The sequence below is a fragment of the Manis pentadactyla genome, chromosome 4, assembly GCF_030020395.1.
Source record: "Manis pentadactyla isolate mManPen7 chromosome 4, mManPen7.hap1, whole genome shotgun sequence".
Lineage (NCBI taxonomy): Eukaryota > Metazoa > Chordata > Mammalia > Pholidota > Manidae > Manis > Manis pentadactyla.
In genome coordinates, this window is record NC_080022.1 from 99290689 (window position 1) to 99299832 (window position 9144).

The following is a 9144-nucleotide window of genomic DNA, read 5'->3' on the forward strand; positions in this document are numbered from 1 at the left end:
ATTTTTGCATCTGTTTTCATCATGGTTATTGGTTTTTAATTTTCTTTTTTAGTGTCTTTAGTTTTGGTATCAATATGGTGGTGGCCTCATACAATGAATTTGGCAGCTTTCCTTCTTCTTAAGTATTTTGAATAGGTGGACAAGGTTAGGTATTAACTTCCTTAAATGGTTGGAAGAATTATCTGTGGTTAAGCCATCTGGCCATGAACATTTCTTTGTTGGGAATTTTTGACTGCCTATTCAATTTCATTACTAGTTATCAGTCTGTTCAGATTTTCTGCTTCTTCTTGGTTCATTCTTGGGAGGTGTGTGTTTCTAGGAATTTATCCATTTCTTCTAGGTTGTCTAATTGGTTGGAATATAATTTTTCGTAATATAATCATTTGTATTTTTGTGGTGCCCCTTGTAATTTCTTGTTCATTTCTATTTAATTTATTGGAGTCCTCTCTTTTTCTTGATGAGTCTAGCTAGAGGTTTATAGATTTTATCTTTTCAAAGAACTATATCTTAGTTTCCCTGATGTCTTGTTGTTGGTTTAGTCTCTATATTCATTTATTTCCACTGATTTTTATTATTTCTTTCCTTCTACTAACTTTGGCTTTGTTTTTTCTTTTCCTAGTTCCTTTAAGTGTAGGGTTAGAGTGTTCATTTCAGATTTTTCTTATTTCTTGAGGTAGGCCTGTATCCCTCCAAACTACCATCTTAGAATTGCTTCTGTAGTTTATCACATATTTTGAACAGTTGTGTGTCTGTTTCCATTTTTCTCCATGTATTGTTTGATTTATTCAATTAGTTCATTGACCCATTGATTATTTAGAAACATGTTGTTTAGCCTCCACATGTTTGTAGGGTTTGCTTTTTTGTTCATATAATTCATTTCTAGTTTCATGCCAGTGTTATGAAAAGATGATTGATACAATTTCAATCTTTGTGAATTGATTGTGGCTCTTTTTGTGTCCTAGTATGTGATCTATTCTAGAAAATGTTCCATGTGCACTTGGGAAATATGCATATCCTGCTGCCTTTGGATGGAATGTTCTGTATATATCTGTTAAGTTCATCTGGTCTAATGTGTCATTCAAAGCATCTGTTTCCTTATTTATTTTCTGTCTGGATGATCTGTCCATTGATGTAGGTAGGGTGTTAAGATCTCCTAATATGATTGTGTTGTTGTTTCCCCCTTGAAGTCTGTATTTGTTTTATGTATTTAGGTGATCCTATGTTGGGTGCATAAATATTTACAATTATTATAGCCTACTGTTGGACTGATCCCTTTATCATTATGTAATATCCTTTGTCTCTTGTTACTTTCTTTGTTTTGAAGTCTACTGCTATTTCTGCTTTATTCTCCCTTGATGAAATATCTTTTTCCATACCTTCACTTTCAGTATATATCTATCTTCAAATCAGTAATAAGTCTCTTACAGGCAGCGTATAGATGGGTCTTCTTTCTTCATCTATTCTGCCACCCTTTGTCTTTTGATTGGTGCATTTAGTATATTTACATTTAGGGTAATTATTGATAGGTATGTACTTATTGCCATTTTATTGTTTTCTGGTTGTTTTTGTAGTTCCTGTGTGTTCCTTTCTTCCTTTCTTATACTGTTGTTATTTGATGGTTTGTTTTAATGTTATGCTTGGATTTCTTTTAAAAAATTTTTTGTTTATCATATGCATTAGGTCTGTGGTTACCATAAGAATCACATATAGTTTCCTAAATGTACAAGAGTCTATGTTAAGTTGAAGGCCACTGGCTTTCAAGAACAGTCTAAAAGTATTATTTTTTTATGCCTCTTCCTCTGCCACACTTTACATAGAAGATGTCATACTCTACATCTTTTTTGTATCCCTTGACTTTTGTGTATAGTTGGTTTTAGTACTTTTTTTTAACTTCATACTTGCCTAGTAATTCGTCTACTATCTTTACTGTAGGTTTATTTTCACTGATGGAAACTATTTAGACTTAACATTTCCATGTACAGAATTCCCCTTAACACATCCTATAAGGCTGGTTTAGTGGTAGTGAATTTATTTATCTGGGAAACTTGTAATCTGTCCTTCAATTCTGAATGATAACCTTGCTGGGTAGAGGATTCTTGGTTGTAGGTTCTTCTCTTTCAATACATTAAATATTTCATGCCTCCTCTTTCTGGCCTATAAAGTTTCTGCTGATAAATCTGATGATAGACTTATAGAGTTTCCCTTATAGGTTACTGTCTGCCTCTCTCTTGCTGCTTTTAGGATTTCTCTTTATCTTTACTCTTTACTATTTTAATTACCAGTATATGTCTTGTTGTTATTTTCCTAGGTGTGGGGAAAATGGAACTTTCTGACCAGGATTTCCACTTGGTCTTAATAGGGATCCTGTTTGCACATCTATGGGTTGTTTTACCAGAAGCAGAGTGGCTACTGAGTTATGGGTTTGCCAGTCCAGGGTAGGAGTGGAGTGGAAACACCCATTCTCTCCTCCCCTCCATTCCTGGTACATAATTGGTCAGGTGTCCACCAGTCACCAGAGTTCCTCCTGGTGTGGGAATGAGGTGAAGGAATGCAGCCAGAGAAGGAGAGCTTGGGAGTGGTGTGATGGGGGATCCTGACCAGTGCAAGCAAGGAGAGACTGAGCCATGAGAACAAATCCTTTATTTCCCAACTTCTTTCCATTGACTTAATTTGGTCTCAGCGAATTCATAGGGAACTTACCTGGGCAGGGAACCCCTATTCCCAACTTGGCACAGTTGGCAGGGTTCAGTGAGACTGAATGGCTGTCTTCATGGGTATGATGCTTCGGTGGGCTGCCCCTATGGATGTTGAGGAGACACCCAGGGAGCCCCTAGTGGGGATTTGGTCTGGGGTGTCATCTCCTAGAGGAATGGGCCCCTCCCCCAAACCAGAAATGTTGGGATTGCTTGAGGCAGTGGAGTTGGCCCTCTGACAAATAGAGGCTCCTTAGGGAAGCTGAGTGCCCATGCAGCAGTGGAAACTGTGGGTTGGATGCTTCTCACAGCATTAGGAAGGGTTCCAAGGAGAGAGATGCACTTTGTCAGGAAATGGCAGAATGGGAACACAAGGTGTGGGATGCTATGAGGAAGAAAAGAAAGTTATTAAATACAGCACTGCTGAGAGATGTACTAGTGTCATGGGAAGGGACAGTAGGACAATGCAGGCTGCAAGATGCCATGGGGAAGGTAAAAGAAGGATTGGTAACTTCAGCTCCAGAAGTGGTAGAAGAGATGTCAGGAGGAGGAGCCAGGGGAGAATGAGGAGGTGGGGACTGCCAGTGCTGGAGACACTGAGGGAGGCACCAGCCCTTCCCCTACTGAATGCCTGCCTGGTTAAAGTTAAAAACGCAATAGCAGGTCTCTCAGCAGAGGAGCAGCCTCCTCCCCAGGTCGTGGAGCAGTTCATGCTCTGCCTCTGTACCCAGGCTGAGCTGGTGGATTTAAGCTACTGGTTTTGGCAGAAGCCCTCAGAGCCTATGTCATCCTGACTTTTGTGCCTTTGGGACTCAGTAGTAGATGGAATTATCCTGTCTGGGTCAGAAATGGGGAAGCTAACTTCCCTGATGACTCCTCCCTCTGGCAGACATTACAAAATGCTTATCAGATCTCAGGGATCCATTCCCTTCTTGATTGAATAACTGCTGGTGCTTCATGCTGTATGGCCTAATCAGGGTGATTTGCCATCTTTGCCCACTAGATGACAGCTCCAACAGGTGTCATGGGAGTTGGGCCTGAAGAATGAATGCTGTTTATAACATGGAGCATCAGGGGCCAGATGAGGAGCTGTTCACCATGGGAATGAGAAATCTGGTGCTTCAGACAGCTCCCCCATGCCTTTTTGGGTCCCTGGGGACTATTGTTGCCCCTCACTTAGGGCAACCCATAAATGAGGTTACTCATATTGTAGCATATCTGGGAGAGGTTGAAACAAATCACAGAAGGAAATATGGTCTGCTACTGAAAGAAAAGGTTGAAAGGAAGTCGTGAAGGTCTCTAGGACCCAGATATGGGTTTATTTGATAAAAGTGGGGATGATAAAAGAAACTGGATGGACAGCTCAATAAGATTTTGCAAGAGCTGTGGCAAACAAATAGCTACAGCCGGGATCCAGCCACTGAGGTCCAAGACATTGAAGCCAGAGGCAAAGCCACATGTCTGGCCTGTATGTCTGCAGGACTTCCTTGGGGAGAATATGCACAGCCCTCCTGGGCCTTTGGTAGATGACAATTGGGTATTATGGTTTGGCTGAGGGAAGGATCAAGGCATCTGTCTTGGAGGACTGGCTGGGACCTCTGGCACCAAAGGCCACATGTTGATCAATTAATTTGTCCCCAGTGAACGTGCAATGTGTTATGGCTCTGTTGGACATAAGAGTTGAATGCTCACTGATTTATTGTGACCCTAAGTGGTTTCCTGGGACCCCCATTGTTACAGATGGTTGCAGGGTTGGGGCAGTTAGAATGAAACACGCCCTTATCCTTTCGGGAATATAATACTGTGTAGGCAGTTATATTTATCTCTGATTCTCTTTCAGATTACTATGGCATTATTGCAAGAGGTTTTGGGTCTTGTAGGCTTTTGAAGAGTGTTTATCCCACACTTGGCACAAATTCTGAGGCCCTTATGCCATTTGGTATGAAAGGACATCAGGTGGGGCTGGGATGAAATGTGTGCACTTACCTCCACTGTTGCAAAACACACAGTCAAGGCCATGAACGCCTTGAGTGAGATCAACCCATCAAGGCCCTGTGAGATGATGTCCATGTGACTGAGGACAGCTACAGCTGGGGCCTCTGGCAGTGACTTGCAGGCCCTTTGTCTTTGGCATCCCAGGTACATTGGCTAGCAGGAGATCCTGTCTTGGGGCAGAAGACCATGTGGGCTGTAGCGCATCAGTGTTGTCAGCTTTTGACATTTGAAGAAGTTATCAGAGACTCAGCAGAAGTGCATTTTGTGACTGATTTCAACAGCAACCTGGAGACTACATGAGCTTGGACATTTTGACATAGGGACCAGCAATGGCTGGCCATTCTGGCACCTTGGAGACAAGTCCTGGAATTTGGCCTCTGTGTTCCTTCAGTAACATCAGTGTGTCCTCCAAAGATTATGGTATAGTGTACCCAAAATGGCCAGAAAGTAAGAGCATCTTAATAGGGAGTTTTGTCTTATTATTGTGGCCAGGGCATGTGCCGTTCAGTGGCACTATGTCTGTAGACCCATCAGTAACTCCTATAGGGAAGGGGTGAAAGTCTGGCATACTAGACCAGGATGGGACCCCATTCCTGCCACTTTCCTATCACAGGACCATTCTCTTGCATGTATCCTACTGGATGGACAAGATTTGCCTATGTAGGTGTAATCAAAACATGTATCTTATTGCCCTTAAGGGTAATTGCTTCTGTAACTTTTGTGGGTTGGGCACACCCTCTAGCAACAGCTGCTTCATTTTGAGCATGCCTGGAACTCCCTGACAGTTTAGCTGGTGGCCTCCTGTGAAACATGCAAGGGACAGTCTCAATATGAGTAGGATTTTGAATTCAGCTGGATCCTCAGGCTTAAGGATTATCATGGTTTTATCTGTATCATAATTTCTGTTGTTAGTAACCTCTGTTACTGTTATGGAGTCTGGTTACAGTGTTCTAGCTTTCTAGCACAGAGGCCATTGTGATGCATAGATTGTAAAGCAAGAACTCTAGAGAGATGGGTTTTGGGGGAATTTTTCTGACCAAGATTCCCACCCCTGACCTTAATAAGTATGCTGTTTGCACATCTTTGGGATATCTTACCAGGGGCAGAGCAGCTGGTCAGTCATTGGATTGCAGGTCCATAATATGGGTGGAAAGGAAATACCCATTCTCTCCTCCCTTCCATTTCTGGTACAATTGGTCAGGCACCAACCAGTCATCAGGGACCAGCCCACAGAGATCCTCCTGGTACAGGAGTGGGGTTGAATGTGGCAAGAGATGGAGAGCTTGGGAGTGGTGAGAGAGGGAGTCCTGACCATGTGAGTGAGAAGAGATGGAGTTGTGAGATTAAATCCTTTAATTCCCAACTTCTTGCCCTTGCCTTAATTCAGTCTTACAAAATTCATAGGTCGGAGCCAAGATGGTGGCATAAGTAGTTCAGTGGAAATCTCCTCCCCAAAACATATACATTTATGAAAATACAATAAATACAACTATTCCTAAAAGAGACACCAGTGGATACAGTACAACAGCCAGGCTACATCTACATCTGCAATAACTCAACATCACATGAAGGGGGTAAGATACAGGCCACGGCCCAGTGGGAATCGAACACCACACCACCCCAGAACCCGGCGGGAAGAAAGGAGTGGGAATGGGGAGGGAGTGAAAGCCCAGGACTGCTAAACAACCAGCTCTAGAAATCCACACACGGAGCGCAGATAAACTGTGCACGGGGTGCTGGATATCAGAGAAACGAAAAAGCAAAATCTGCGGGCAGGTCCCTGCAACTGGTGCCCCTGAGACAAAAGAAAAGCAAGTGCTTTTTGCAAGTCTTAAACAGACAGGGACCCCACAGCTGGATGAAGTCATCCCAGCACATTTAGCAAGCAGCTGGGAATCCCGGGGAACTTTAGGTGCCCTAACACATTGGGCAGAAGTGCAGCTCTGAAGCCCCTCACAGCACTGAGCAACCTGCCAGTCGTTCCCCCAACTGGTGCAGACCCTGACACACGAGCACAGCAATGGGAGAGCAGCGGCCCGCACCGGGGGCGGTGGTGCCAGAGGGGACCACAAGTGGCCTGCACGCATGGGCAGCACAAGACGGGACTGGGAGCGGCCCACACAAGCCTGCCACAGTGGCAACCGAGCAGACCGGGAGCGGCACATGAGCACCAGGGTCTGCAGTGCCAGAGGGACCCAAGAGAGGCCCATGTGAGCCCGCGATGGCAGCAACCAAGCAGCCAGGGAGTGGCCCGCGTGTACTGGCAGTGGCGGCACCAGAGGGGCATGGGAGAGGCGTGTGTGCAACTGCAGCAGCACCAGAGGGACTCGAGTGCGGCCCACATGCACTGGCAGAGGTGGTGCCAGAGGGGCACAGGAGCAGCCCACGGGAGCCGGCCGCAGTGGCAGAGGAGCAGCCCAGGAGCATCTGCACTCCCAGCAGCTGACCAGAATCCCAGCCCGATGCACAGCCGCCTGAGCCAGACCCAAAGGTTGCTGCTGGCACACAGCTGCCTGGCAGGGGTGCCGTTATCATGGACGAGGGCACCTGGCATGCCTGCCACTCTCTGCAGAGCTCTATGCTGCTCTGACGGAGACATCACCCACAGCAGCTTGGGGATTAATGCAGTGGCTGCTCCAGGAGTGCAGGAAACAGACACAGGCAGTAGAGAAGGGAAAGACATCCAGCAAGCAGGAAAGGACTTTCTTCTCCCAGTTGACACACCTGCAGCCTGCCTACAGCCACTGCTATCACCATGAAAAGGCAGAAAAATTTAGTCCAGTCCAAAACAGTCCAAACACCTGAGAAAGGACCTGCAGAGATAGACCTAAACAGTCTCCCTGAAAAAGAATTCAAAATAAAAATCATAAACATGCTGATGGATCTGCAGAGAAATATGCAAGAGCTAAAGGAGCAAGTACAGAGGGGGACTACAGAAATAAATCTCTGGAAGGACTTAAAAGCAGAATGGATGGGATGCAAGAGGCCATTAATGGAATAGAAACCAGAGAACAGGAATGCATAGAAGCTGATGCAGAGAGAGATAAAAGGATCTCCATAAGTGAAACAATATTAAGAGAAATGTGTGACCAATCCTAAAGGAACAATATCTGCATTATAGGGGTACCAGAAAAAGAAGAGAGAGAAAAAGAGATACAAAGTGTCTTTGAAGAAATAATTGCTGAGGACGTCCCCAAACTGGGGGAGGAAATAGTTGCTCAGACCACAGGAGCACACAGAACTCCCAACAGAAGGGACCCAAAGAGGACAACACCAAGACATATAATAATTAACATGGCAAAGATCAAGGACAAGGACAGAGTATTAAAGGCAGCCCAGAGAGAGAAAAAAGGTCACCTACAAAGGAAAATCCATCAGGCTGTCATGAGAATTCTCAACAGAAACCTTACAGGCCAGAAGAGAATGGCATGATAGATTTAATGCAAGGAAACAGAAGGGCCTTGAACCAAGGATACTGTATCCAGCATGATTATCATTTAAATATGAAGGAGGGATTAAACAATTCCCAGACAAGCAAAAGTTGAGGGACTTTGCCTACCCAAAACCACCTCTACAGGGTATTTTACAGGGACTGCTCTAGATGGGAGCACTCCTAAAAAGAGCACAGAACAAAACACCCAACGTATGAAGAATGGAGGAGGAGAAATAAGAAGGGAGATAAATAAAGAATCATCAGACAGTGTTTATAATAACTCAATAAGCAAGTTAAGTTAGACAGTAAGATAGTAAGGAAAGCTAATCTTAAACTTTTGGTAACCACAAACTTAAAGCCTGCAATGGCAATAAGTACATATCATTCAATAAACACCTTAATGTAAATGGACTGAATGCACCAATCAAAAGACACAGAGTAATAGAATGGATAAAAGAGCATGGCCCATCTATATGCTGCTTACAAGAGACTCACCTCAAACAGAAAGACATGCACAGACTAAAAGATAAGGGATGGAAAAAGATTTCATGCAAACAACAGGGAGAAAAAAAGCAGGTGTTGCAGTACTAGTATCAGAGAAAATAGACTTCAAAACAAAGAAAGTAACAAGAGATAAAGAAGGACACTATATAATGATAAAGGGGTCAGTCCAACAAGAGAATATAGCCATTCTAAATATATATGCACCCAATACAGGAGCATTAACATATGTGACACAAATACTAACAGAATTAAAGGAGGAAATAGAATGTAATGCATTCCTTCCGGGAGACTTCAACACACCACTCACTCCAAAGGACAGATCCACCAGACAGAAAATAAGTAAGTACACAGAGGTACTGAACAACACACTAGAACAGATGGACCTAATAGGCATCTATAGAATTCTACATACAAAAATAACAGGATACACATTCTTCTCAAGTGCACATGGAACAATATCCAGAATAGACTACATACTGGGCCACAAAAAGAGCCTCAGTAAATTCAAAAAGATTGAAA